Source organism: Corvus moneduloides, chromosome 2 (assembly GCF_009650955.1).
Source record: "Corvus moneduloides isolate bCorMon1 chromosome 2, bCorMon1.pri, whole genome shotgun sequence".
NCBI lineage: Eukaryota > Metazoa > Chordata > Aves > Passeriformes > Corvidae > Corvus > Corvus moneduloides.
This window is the reverse complement of record NC_045477.1, coordinates 88,881,390-88,893,578: the sequence shown is the minus strand read 5'-3', so window position 1 is coordinate 88,893,578 and position 12,189 is coordinate 88,881,390. Positions and strand designations below refer to the sequence as shown.

The window sequence follows — 12,189 nt, the reverse complement described above, 5'->3', positions numbered from 1 at the left end:
GGGTTTGCATTGATTTACTAATTAATTCTCACAGAACTGAGTTAGTTCTGAGTGAACTAACTAACATAGAGAATGAACCCCCTTCTGCAATATTTGGCCTCTCTTCAAACTGCAATGAAGTTAAGAGATTTAAGCATTGTTTCATTCTAGGTTAGGAGTGCTGAGATCTGTCTTGCTACACTTACTTGCCTTACCCTATTAATACTCTCTGGTATTACACCTTTGAGTTGCACCATTTCACCTTCTTGACCAACTCCCTCCCCTTCTCTTTTCTGTGTTCTTTTCTTCTCACCCAGTTCACTCCTCTGCACCCCTTTTTAATCTTCTCAGTTTGCTGCCATTTTTGCATTCTGCTGATGCTGCTCTCTCCTGCAGCTGTTCTCAACAAGTACTTCTTCTGCACTTCTGTTCCTGATCCTGCTGCTGCATGGGTGGTAGGAAGCAATGCTGCACAGCAGTGCTCTGGATGAGACTGAAGTCTAGCACAGAAGCTAAGCACTGAAGCACAGCACCTAGAGCATGTTCAGCAGTCATGAAAAGCTCTCTCTTCTTACAAAGCTAACACCCTCACTGTGAACATCCTGCAAAGAATGAGAAAGGGAGCGGCAAGAGCAATAACCACCCCAGAAAGCAGAAAGGAAAGCAAGTTCACATGAAATTAACCTGGCATAGCTCAGGATGAAGTCTTCCATCACAGATTGCTCACACCTGCTCAGCGTGGGTTTCCTTGGCTGCCCTTTGTGTCTAATAAAGAGAGTGCTGGTACTTTAATCAAAAAGGGCACACCTGTGTGCATGGGCTGAAAGGAGCTGGGGATGGGGGACTGAGCACCCCAGTGAATGGAGGACTGTCACGTTACAGGTAAAAGAGATGAGCCACAAAGATGGAGAGACAGACGAGTCTGGAGCCTTCAGATTTCCTTCTAAGCAACAACACAACCCCTCAGCCTTAGACAAACTGTTTATTTAGAATCATGGAATGGCTTTGGTTGAAAGGGACCTTAAAGACCAACCCCTCTGCCATGGGCAGGAGCACCTTCCACTAGAGGAGATTGCTCAAAGCCCCATCCAACCTGGTCTTGAACACTTTCAGGGATGAGGTCCCCACAGCTTCTCTGGGCAACCTGTTCCAGTGCCTTACCACCCTTCACAGTCAAGAATTTCTTCCACATCTTTCAGCTAAATTTCGTCTCTCTCAGTTTGAACCCATTGCTCCTTGTCCTATCACTACAGTTCCTGATAAAGCATGTAAGTTCTGTACTTTCATTTCACAACACTGGAGAGAAATAAAGAAAAACAACATTGTTTTCTCAAGGGAGGGGAGGACAGCACTCTCTTCCTTAGCCCAGTTACAGAGATGGTTGCTCCAGGGTCAGTCTTACAGCTTCTCAGAGGAGTCTGCCTGGCAACACAGCTGCCTGTGGGACGGACACACCCACCACACCACTGCTGGGGGCAGCTGTCCAGGCAGGGGCAGCCCCCCAGGTCTCCCATCCACAGTGTGCCTCTGCATTTTGCATCCAGCTCCATCTTACAGCACATGTCCCCCAATGACACCACAGGCATTAATTACATCCAGTGCGTTTTTTCAATGCAAGCCTGCAGCTGAAGATCTGGCTTCAGTGTTGCCTTACTTAGAGTTTAAAAATTGAACAAAGGCTTCAGTAAAAATGACTCCAAAACAGAGGCTGTCTGCTGTCATTCCTACTCCTTCTCTATACGTGTAAGTACTTGGTAAATCAACAATACAATTACTCTCCACTTTCAGTTAAAAAAAGTTACACAGCTTCATCTGAAAAATAAGTTGGAAGACATTTTAGGCAAATTTGTATTATCCCTGCTTACAATAGCTTTTTATTTAATATCTAAATCAGTACGATAGAATGTACAATTTTGCAAAATTACAGTATGTATAAAGAAAACAAAAACCAAACCAACAGGCTTCAGAAGCTGTTAAAAAAAAAATCTACCATGTGCATTTCTGTGAGAAGAGGATGAATCAGACAAGAAGTAAGTCATGCTTTAATAGTTCTATTAAAGAAACTAAGGAAATACTACAGGACAGGGTAGAAGAGAATCATCTGTAATATTTTATACAAGAAAATATGCAGTTTCAGTGAAAATTCATCCAAAGCTTTACTTCAGATATCACCTGACAAGCACTCACATCTATCTTGAGCCATGTGTCATGACAGTTTGCCTGAACTTCACACTCAAAATGTATAATTCAATGTACTCTCCTTATTGATTTTATATCACTGAATCAACTTAAAATAATTAGAACTATACTGAAAGAAGGCTATAAACAGCTTCAGGCCAACAGCATTTTTATTTCCTGACAACAAAGTGTTCATGTCCCTATCAGAATTAAAGTATTTTAAAATGGAGTACAGCACTAATATTTTTATCTAAACCCTGGAAACAAATTTCTTGTATAGGTGTAGTGCATAAAGCAAGCATCTCCAAAAGCACCTTGTGTCAGTTGCACAGCTGCAATCATTACTTAGCATGTCAGCTCTTGAGACTCATCTCCTAACATTGGTTTAAAACCAGAGTACTGGTTTTTAAATCTATTTGTTTCTAAAACCAAAAGCACCATTTAATTGTCGTTCTTTTACTTTAGAATACAGTAATTCATAAGAACATTACTGAGACTCAACCCTGCTAATCATTTGCAGAGAGTCATCTAGTAAGCATAAGTCTATACACTGCCTGAATTCTTAAGATGCCTTTCAGTGGAGGGAGGGGAGAGGGAATGGCATTTTCTACCTCCAAATGAGCAATTATTGGCTTTAAAAAGTTGATTTGTCACTCTATTACCTCCTGACCAACACTGCTGGAAAGCAGACCTGCAAAAACCAGCCATGTGAAAGGCTTGCTGAAAGACAGACTGTTAAACTGAGAAAAGCTCCCAGTATCTGGTTCAAGCAAAGAGAAATCATACAAGTTTACCCCACAAATAACTGCTTTGTAAGCTAGGAGCACTCACAAACCAGGAAAAGGAGGGCACCACAGCCTGCTGCCGTGGCATTTACCTCTGATGAAAGCAAGAACACAAGTGCACACGTGTTACCTGATTACGTGAAATGAGAAAAGCTTTAGTAAAGTTAACAGGTAGAACCTCCCCTCTTGAGGAGGGCACTCACTTTAAGCTCTGCCTATGCCAGAGCACCTGTCCTGGCAACACACAGAGAACAACCACCCAGTTAAAGAATACCATGTTCACTTGTACTTCTCTGTAGTCATTGAGAAGAGTGTAACAGGGACTTCACACGTGACTAGGAGGGCTGCAAATCTACAGCACACCACAGCTGGCTAAATCCCACACAGGGCGTGCCCAGCAGGCAGCTAATTTAGCAATGAAGGGATTTCCACCCCGAGAGATCTCCCTGAGCTCACCAGGCCATCAGACTGATGCCCTGCTGGGGTCCCTGCCAGCAGGAGCAGAGGTCTGGCAGAAGGAAACAGCTACAGAAAATGTGGGGAAGGGATAGAGCAGCAGGACATGAGTGCTGCTCCTCAGGGGCAGGGACCACCACCATCTCCCAGCTGGGAAGGCTTGGGGAGATGGGCTCCCTCTCCAACACCCCAAGCCAGATCTGTGCTCGACTCGGCTGCCCACAACCTTAAATCACCTCTCCCACAATGGTGTTTCTGCAGAAAGGCTACACAACTATAAATTCACTTGCCGTTTGCTGATGGTCTGCCTAAGGGAAAGGGGGTTTCTTCTGAGATGGCAAATGCCTGATGATTATTTGTGCCATACCAACCTTTACCACAACTCTACTTTTTACAGTGTAACTCCAAGATAGCCACTTCTCCCCAAAAACACTGAACTGTGCAAATACAGGATTTTCTTCACAAATACATACATTTGTGAGTGCACATATATTTACAGACATAATAGAGGTAGACAGTAAACAGTACATACTGACACAGAGAAAATCTTTTAAGTCTTATGAAGAAAACAAGCTTTAGGATTTTTGCCAGTGTGTTTACAAGAGATAAGGAGCTACCCAAAAGATCTTATAACTGCCAAGAGATAGAAAGATTAACTGCTATTTTGCAATCTCTGTCTTCTTGTAGCAAGTCTCATCAATGCATCATACATTAATTTTACCACCAGAAAGGCAGCGATGTGGATTAATGGAATTACGCTTTAACAAAGCAAATCAATACGCACTCTGTTATCGGTATTACACAGCAAAGTGTGCCCCCGAGCCCTACTAATGTCAGCTTCTAAGGGCAGATGTGCAGTAAAGAAGAATCCCGAACTGACGTATGTAGCATAAAATATAAAGCACCATTACCAAGCTCCCAGGGAGTTTTTGCAGGTATACAGTCCTATTTCGCAACGTTGAAATGTCCTTCTTTCATGTTACTGTCTCAGTTCTACATAAAAGCTAAGACAATGACAGGTGGCTTTTATTTGTTGTCTGTTCAAAAAACAATGTAGCCAAAAAGTATCAGGATAGCCTTCAAGAGTAAGGTCTGCCAGAAGCCACTTGTAACAAGGTATATGTTCTACCGATCAAAAAAATTACAAATCTGTTACATTTACTACTCCCTCTTTGCCTTCATCCCTGAGAACACGCTGGCAGGGAAGATCAAGACTGCTTTAAATGAATCACATTCCCACGCACATGGATGGATCCACTTCACTGGCCACTTGCTCCTGGGTTGTGCCAAGCTTCTGCAGCATCCCTAGGTAAACAAGCACTTAACTTGGTTCAAGCACAATTGCTTGTTAAGTTGGGGCTTGCCATAGAAGCTGCAGTTATTTTAAAATGTATAAACAGTGGAAATTCACAAGCTCACACAGTCACTGGTTTGAGAGCAGTGAAGTCAATCGCACAGCTGACTTCCGACTCACCAGGGTAAAACGTGCTGCCCAGCATTCAGTTTACTTTACTTGTTGGTACAGCAAAGGAACCACCTGAAGAACTTGCCCCAGGAACACAGGGCAAAAACTATGCAAATGAAAAACGTAAAATGAAATGCACTTGATATGCACATAAATAGGCATGGAAATTATACTAAAATTATTTTTTTCTTGTACAGCATTGCAAGCAATTCTAGCAGCTTTCAGGCCAGGGGATGAATCCAACTGTTTCCACAAAAAAGAGCTTTGTGGGGATTTTTTTGTTCCATCTTTTTGGTTCCAACCACTCTGAATTTTCCACCTCAACCTGCATATCTTGGAAATCTTTGAGAAACAAATTTTAAAATAAAAATCAGATTATACTGACAAGAGAGTTACAACAAGATTTTAAAACCTACCCTTGGGAACATAACACCTTCCAAGGCAATTCTCTCCCAGAATGAATAAACAAAGCACTATCCAAAATTTAAGGAGTATATCTGACAAACATCTAACGCAGAACACAAAGCTGGAACAGATATCTGGTAATTACTTAATTACACTATAAAGTCAGCATAATGGACCAAAAGAATCTGTTGGTTTAAGCCCAGGGGACAATTGACCATTTCCATCTAAGGCAAACTGAAGAAACAAGAATTTTGCTAATGAATGCTTTGAATATTACAGGTACATCGCTAAAGGACTACGAGGTTTTTTTATTAGTCATATATTCAGAAGTTAAAAACTGAAAAACCTGCATTGTTTGTGGAACATTCCCTTTCTTATAACATAGTTTGTTGTTTTTTGGGGATTTTTTAACAGCTCAGATAATTTGGCTCCATTTAAGTTTAAACGCTGTGATATCTACTAAGGGAGAAATTTTAAATTAGCAGAGCTGAACATATTTCAAACACCACTCCACTCTCCACATCAGGACCCTCAAAAGAAACTGACAAACCAAGACCTGCAAACAAAACAAAGTCTTTCCCATCTTCAAACAGGGATGTTGGGGGGGTGGGAGTATTTGAGTGTTTTTCTAAGACTCTGAGAGGTTTATTCTCAGAATAAATAAATTAGCTGTGACAACCAAAGCACATCAGAGATTTTTCCATCAAGTACACAGCCCCTATCAAAAAAAAAAAGAAAGAAAGAAAAATCATTCTTTGCTGCTACAAAGAATGACTGATGTACACTTTTAGAGGGCAAGCCAAGCAAGCTTTGATGATACTGGGGTTAAGCCTTCCCAATGCTGTACAGACTTCTTCCAAATTCCTCCTCCTCCCTCCTGGCAGCTACAGAGACAACTGGCTGCCTACACCAGCCAGACTTCACAGACCAGTTGCCTAGGAAAGCTTAAAGAGCCTTTCGCATTAGAACAGGAAAAACTCTGTGTTTACAAAAGTAAAAAAGTTTTTTAAAGGTAGAAGTGGGACTTAAAGGAAGTCAAGAATCAGAACTTAAGTAAGGAGCAGCAATGCTTTTTCTATCGCATAGCTCAGATGTTCTCTGAGCATAAAACCGTTTAAGTACAATCAATAAAAACATAATTCAGAGATTGCAGAATTGCATTACAGTATTATTAGAAATTCAATTTTGAGAAAAACACTACTCAACAACACTGCATATGTACATGTTTGGTAAGCTTATTATAAAAAAGTTATGCCAAATAAGTAACTGGAATGTAATAAGGACTGGAGTCGCTCATTAGTCTAAGCTTTCCATTTCCCACAGTTTACAAAGAAGCCTGGTATGACCTTCTAATTAAGAAGAAATTCCTCCAGCTAGCTTTCCTCCTCCTCCAATACATGCTCTCCAGCCAGCACTTCAGGCAGACTGGCTACATCCCACAAAGACAACTTCCTCCCAACAGCCTTCCTGGCACAAATAACCATTTACATGTCTAAATGTTACTCCAACCTGCCATCAAACAGCTCAGGAATAAAAATCAAGGCAATGAGAGCCTACTGAAAGGCAAAAACGATTAGCAGAGATGATGACGAACTACAGGAATACTCAGAAAGATGAAGTGCATGTCTGTCTTCACCTTTGCTCATTAGAGGGGAGGGATGGGGTAGCAGACCAACCATCTGGGGATTTTCAAGCTTATAGTGCTGCTGTCATTACAGAATAGTTATTTTAACTGGATAATTCTCAGGTTCCTCATGAGGAAGTTATTCCACGTCGTTAGACAGACACGATAGATCACCTCCTTCCTCTGAAGTGGGGTATGAACCTGCATAGAGCTTTTTTTACTTTTATTTTTTCCCCATCTAACCCGCTCCAGGACAGCCTAGGAGGCAGAACTCTGACCACCCGAGTGCTGCAGACACACTGGCCACGCATGAGAGAGAACAAGCTAAACCCTACACCCAGAAATAAAAACCAGAAGTGGCTTATAGGTAACCACCGCTGAGGGACCCTGACCCGCCCGAGGCCACGGCCGCCTGCCCGCCGCGCCCCGGGGCACCGCCCGAGCAGCGGGACCCCCGCGGGGCCGCCGGCACCTCCCAGCTCCGGGGAGCGCCAGGTACCGCGCGGGGGGATAAACAGACCCCAGAGAAGTGTACGGGGCTCGCAGTTACCAGCGAGAGGGGCGCGGCGCCGCCCGGCCCCACAGATGAAGCGCCCAAACGCAGGGGAGGGGGCGAAGGCAGCCGGGCGGGTCCCGGGAAGCGCTGCTCACCCGCTCTCCGCCGGCTCCCGGGAACGGCGCTGCCCGGCGGCGGGAGGAGCCCGTCCGTCTGTCCGCCCGCCTGGGGCCTCCGCTCGGCCCGGCCGCTCCGCTCCTGGGCCGCGCCCGGCAGGGAGTTTCCTGTCTGACTCACTTCAGCCGGGAGCTGCGCAGGGAAACACCCTTCCTGCCGCTCCAGCTCCTCCTCCTCCCGCCTCATCCCAAACCTGCCTCCCCTTCCCGCCCCCGGCAGGCTCCGGCCCCGGCTCCTCCTCCTCCTGGGGAGCCGGGAGTAGTCCCGGAGCTGCCGCCGGCAATGGGGCTGTGTCCCGGACTGGCCCTTTGCTTTTAATGAAAGCGACTTTTTCTATGCCCTAGACACGGGGCAGTCTGTCTCTCGGAACACAAATCTACGCGCAGGACGACCGTGCCCACTGGTACAAACCAGAGATAACGCCATCCGGTGCCCGCCCCAGCACCACCGCAAAGAAAACCAGCGCCCCAGGGGCACGGGGGGTCGGCAGTAACAGGTCAGTGGCGGGGTTTCCCACTTCATAATCGTGGTAGCATGGCGAGGGAAAGACACCCACCGTAAGGATGAAAAACCTAACCTTAAAAAAAATCAAAGGAGATCGCGCAGGACCCCTTTAAACATCCTGCGGAGGGTGCTCAGGCCTGTGGTGTTTGTATCCGAAATAACCACACTTCATTAAAATCAAAACCATAAAAAACAGTTTTTTGCTGTTTGACAACCTCCCACTTTCACTTTTCTGTAAACGACACCAAACATATGGACTTTCTAATTTTAAAGTTTTCTTACTTTTTCCATGCAGTGTTCTCCTGTTTAAAGTTCAGCTTTACTTCTTATTTGTTCAAGATTCCATCTGATGAACTTGACACTGCACCACAAAATCAAACTGCCCGTTCTTTTTCACTCAAGTTTGTCAAGATTGCTCTTTCCAGCCGCTATTTTATGGCAGAGAGAATCCACAAACTACTCTGTGTAGGGAATAGTCACCTGAGAGCATGGGAACTTCCAGTTTTTCATCAAAGCCTATTTGCTTGTATTTGTCCGCTTTAAGTTGCATCCAACATTTTATTTACTCTTGAAAACCCTCTAATTATCATCAAACTGCACACTATTGCCATAGCAAGCACTTTTAAGTCTCTGTTTTCAACAGCTGTTTAGGGGACACTGTGCTATTAATGATTTTTGTGCTGAGAACAGAATAATTAGGGCTTTACTTCCACTATTGGTTGTTGGGTTTTTCCCCAAAAAAGTTTGTACTGCCTCAAGTTTCTTTAAATAGCCTTTTCATAATAGCATCTACACGAAAGCCTTTGAAAAGTGGGGATAAGGTCCTAGACCCCCAGTTTTCATTATTTCAATATTCCACCCTTTCCATATCATCAAGAATTTCCACAGCTTGTGGAGAAGTTATGCATCATTGCAAAATGTTATCATCATCATTTCACCATATCACAGACACATCTTCATAGCCATGGCTTTTTCCTAGTACTGCAATATAGTCTTTTCTATGAAACAGTTTTCTAGGTCATGGCTGCTATTCATCTCTGTCTGTATATATTCGTAAGAATTTTGAGTACATATACCAAATGAATTCATTTCAACCATCACAGCTCCTTAACCCAGCTCAAGCAGAAGTGTAACATACAACCAGAGCTGAATGCCTTTGTTTCTGACCTGACACCTGATTGTCTCCAGTGCACTCCATCCTATGCCCTTTTCTGCAAACTCTGCTTGGGACAATGAGCTTGATTAAGTAAATTACTCACCTCTGTAAAGCAGGATTTGTTTTGTTTCCTTGTCCTGAGCAAGTGCAAATTCAGAACAGCCTTGTCTTAATGCAACCACTCGGCCTAAATCAGCAATGGGGCATCTGGTACCGGGCCACAACAGAGCAGCAAGGACAGCGAAGTCGAACGCTCCCCATGAGATCTGATCAACAGCTGCTTGCCCCCAGATGGGCAATATTTCATAGTCTGCCAGTCTGTCCCAAGCAAGACCACCACTGTGGCTCCCCTACTTGCTGAAAGCCAGCTGGTGCCAGGAGCAGCTGCTTTGTATGAAAGCAAGACACTGCCAACAGGCACCATCCCATCCAGGAAACAACAGCTAGTCCTAAGGATTGGCTGATGCCCCAGATCTTGCTATCTCCATCTAAATACTGAGTGGGCAAAGGACCTGCTTCCCCATTGCTGGGGCAATCTGCTTTTTATTAGCATTCCTATACACCAGTTTATAACAACCCATAAGATCATACAAAAGAGTAGATGATGGTACACAGCTACTCAAGATTTGTGTTGCTTTTCCTATTATTTGATAGAGGAATTAGAGGAGAATCACATTTTACCATCTGAATGTCTATGGTGTCACGTAACATGGCATGCCTATTGGAACCATTTAAATGAGCCCACCATCATTCCAGATGCCTGATTCAATTCTGTAATGCCCCCACAACTCCCTGTTTTTTCCACTTCAGTGGAACTGAAGTAGCGCAATGACAGTACTTGATTAAAGACGTTCAGCAGGTCCCCTCTTCTTCCCCTGCTTCTCCCTCTGCTGTATTCGCCCTTCTCAGTTATCCCTGCCACACTGAACACAGGCCTTCTAGGTGTAGCTAAAGATACATGTATCTACATATTCCCAAACAAGTCACTGATACCATAGCCAGCGGAAGTTAGGTGTGCTTTTTATCAGGCTAGACTTAGGGCAGTTTGAGATCCTTTCTTGAGTGGAATTTATTTTAACCTGATTTTAACCCATGCCTGTGAACAATCTGTAGGAAGATTTGTAACACTAACATATCATGCTCCTGGCAATTTATGTACCCTGCACCTAAACCACACAAGTATCAGATAATATGGTAGTAACAAGCTTAATGCAGTTGTCTGAAGACTAGATAAAGCCTTTGTTCAAGGCACTATGCTACAGGACAGCCATAGGTCTACTTCCTGAATTCCAGCCAATTTCACTTTATTTTCATTTTCCTTCTTTGGGCTTTTCTTTTCCAGGAGCCCACAGATTACACAGAAGAGTTCCATTCCACAGCAGCCAGAGAACTTCAACAGGAATCTTGTGGTTCTACCACTGGGTGTCCGCTATGTCTAAGATGGTGATGTTACTCTCTGGTTTTGCAGATATTTTGGTGTTTAAGCTTAACAACATATCTAGCTATTTATTTATTTTTCTTACCTGCTGAGTTCAGAGATTTTTCATCCTCCGAAACGAGGTAACACAGGAAACTGTCATGACCTGACACAGAAAGGTATTTACAAAATCATGATACGCAATGGTCCCAATGACCTCAAGAACAGGACATCATACAAGAAAATACATAATTGTCTATAAATCAGTTTAAAAATTAAATCCAACATCTGGCAACATATCAGCCACCTGTCCATACTCTAAAGAACTGGGTAAGATTTTTCACACCAGAAGTCAGCCCAGACTTGGTGTCATGCATGGCAAAAGGTTTAAAGCTCAGCAAGGTTACAAAAATATTATATGCTTCCACACTACATACAGTAACCCATTGTTTCAGCTCTCAGGAGATAGGCACCTGTGCAGAGGGCACAGCACCTGGGAGAGCTGAAGCAAGAGAGACCAAGCATAAAGCAGAATTGCAGAGGCCTCAATGAGCAAAGTGAGAACCTGACCCCACAGCAAGAAGCCTACACCAGCTACCTAAACACATAACTCCTATCAGTAGCCCTCCATTTCACAAGGCCTTACACAAATGCAGTGATCTGGTCACCCATAGCTACCTTTAACTCCAGGGAAAGCCAGATTCCTACCCCCAAGTGCCCATGTCCTACCAAGAGCACAGCTGACAACAGCAGGTGTGCTGCATATTCATAAATACTAATTAGCACATGATGACACCTGCAGCTCTCTGGTTCTGATCTCCCTCTTAGTGCTAAGTGACAGCACCTGAAATGGATCTGTGCAAGCAGGGTTCCCTAGTTCTGCTTTCCAGCTCCCTGAAGCACTAGACCAAAGCTCTATTGTTAACTCAGAGGGATTTAACTCTTTATGTGTGTACAATGGGCCCGTGTCCCCCCACTCAGCTTTCCAAGCCTGCTGCACACTGTGCTGCCAAACCACACCAGAGCTCACCCAACTCCCTGACAGACATTAACACACCTTAAATACTTTCTTGATTCCATTATGAATTACATTCATTTTGCTCCTGCATGATATCAGTGCAGAAATTAGGGCATGTATATTAGGCAATTCAGCCCCCTCACTCTTCACCCCAGCCCTGCCCCTCTGTCACTGGTAACTTCATTAGCTCTCTAGGCCCTCGGACCTGTGATCCTGTGCGGCCTTCCCAGCAATAAATGCACAGTGCAGCAACAAGACACTACAACAGCCAGTAAATATCAATTCAATCAGTGAGGAAAGGTTTTTCTTTAAGTGTGCAAAGTAGTACAAGAGGAAAGCTGAAAGATTTGCAAATCTTTAGTTAGTAAGATTAAAAAGCACGTCAGAGGAGTTTTTAAAATATTTTTAATCAGCCTGTAATTTAGCATTGCTATCTTTAATCCATGCTCCCATGGAAACCATCCAATCAACAACTGGTTGCTAACTTTTTTTATATCCAGAGTTTGACACAAGCAAAGGTCCTCAAGGA

General features: G+C 43.8%; 1 protein-coding gene and 1 long non-coding RNA gene across 3 annotated transcripts in view; one reads left to right on the top strand and one right to left on the bottom strand.

Moving 5' to 3' along the window:
* The window catches only part of CYFIP1 (cytoplasmic FMR1 interacting protein 1), a 75,835-nt gene extending 68,157 nt beyond the window's left edge, over positions 1-7,678 (bottom strand). For both annotated transcript variants that reach the window (XM_032100255.1, XM_032100254.1), the window contains exon 1: positions 7,544-7,678. The gene's annotated coding sequence lies outside the window, so the exon portion shown is untranslated. The remainder of the gene's footprint in view (positions 1-7,543) is intronic.
* Positions 7,679-7,755: 77 nt separating this feature from the next.
* LOC116440032 lies at positions 7,756-10,939 on the top strand. Its single transcript, XR_004238379.1, has 2 exons — positions 7,756-8,061; positions 10,568-10,939. It is a non-coding gene; the product is annotated as an uncharacterized LOC116440032 (long non-coding RNA).
* Positions 10,940-12,189: the final 1,250 nt, after the last annotated feature.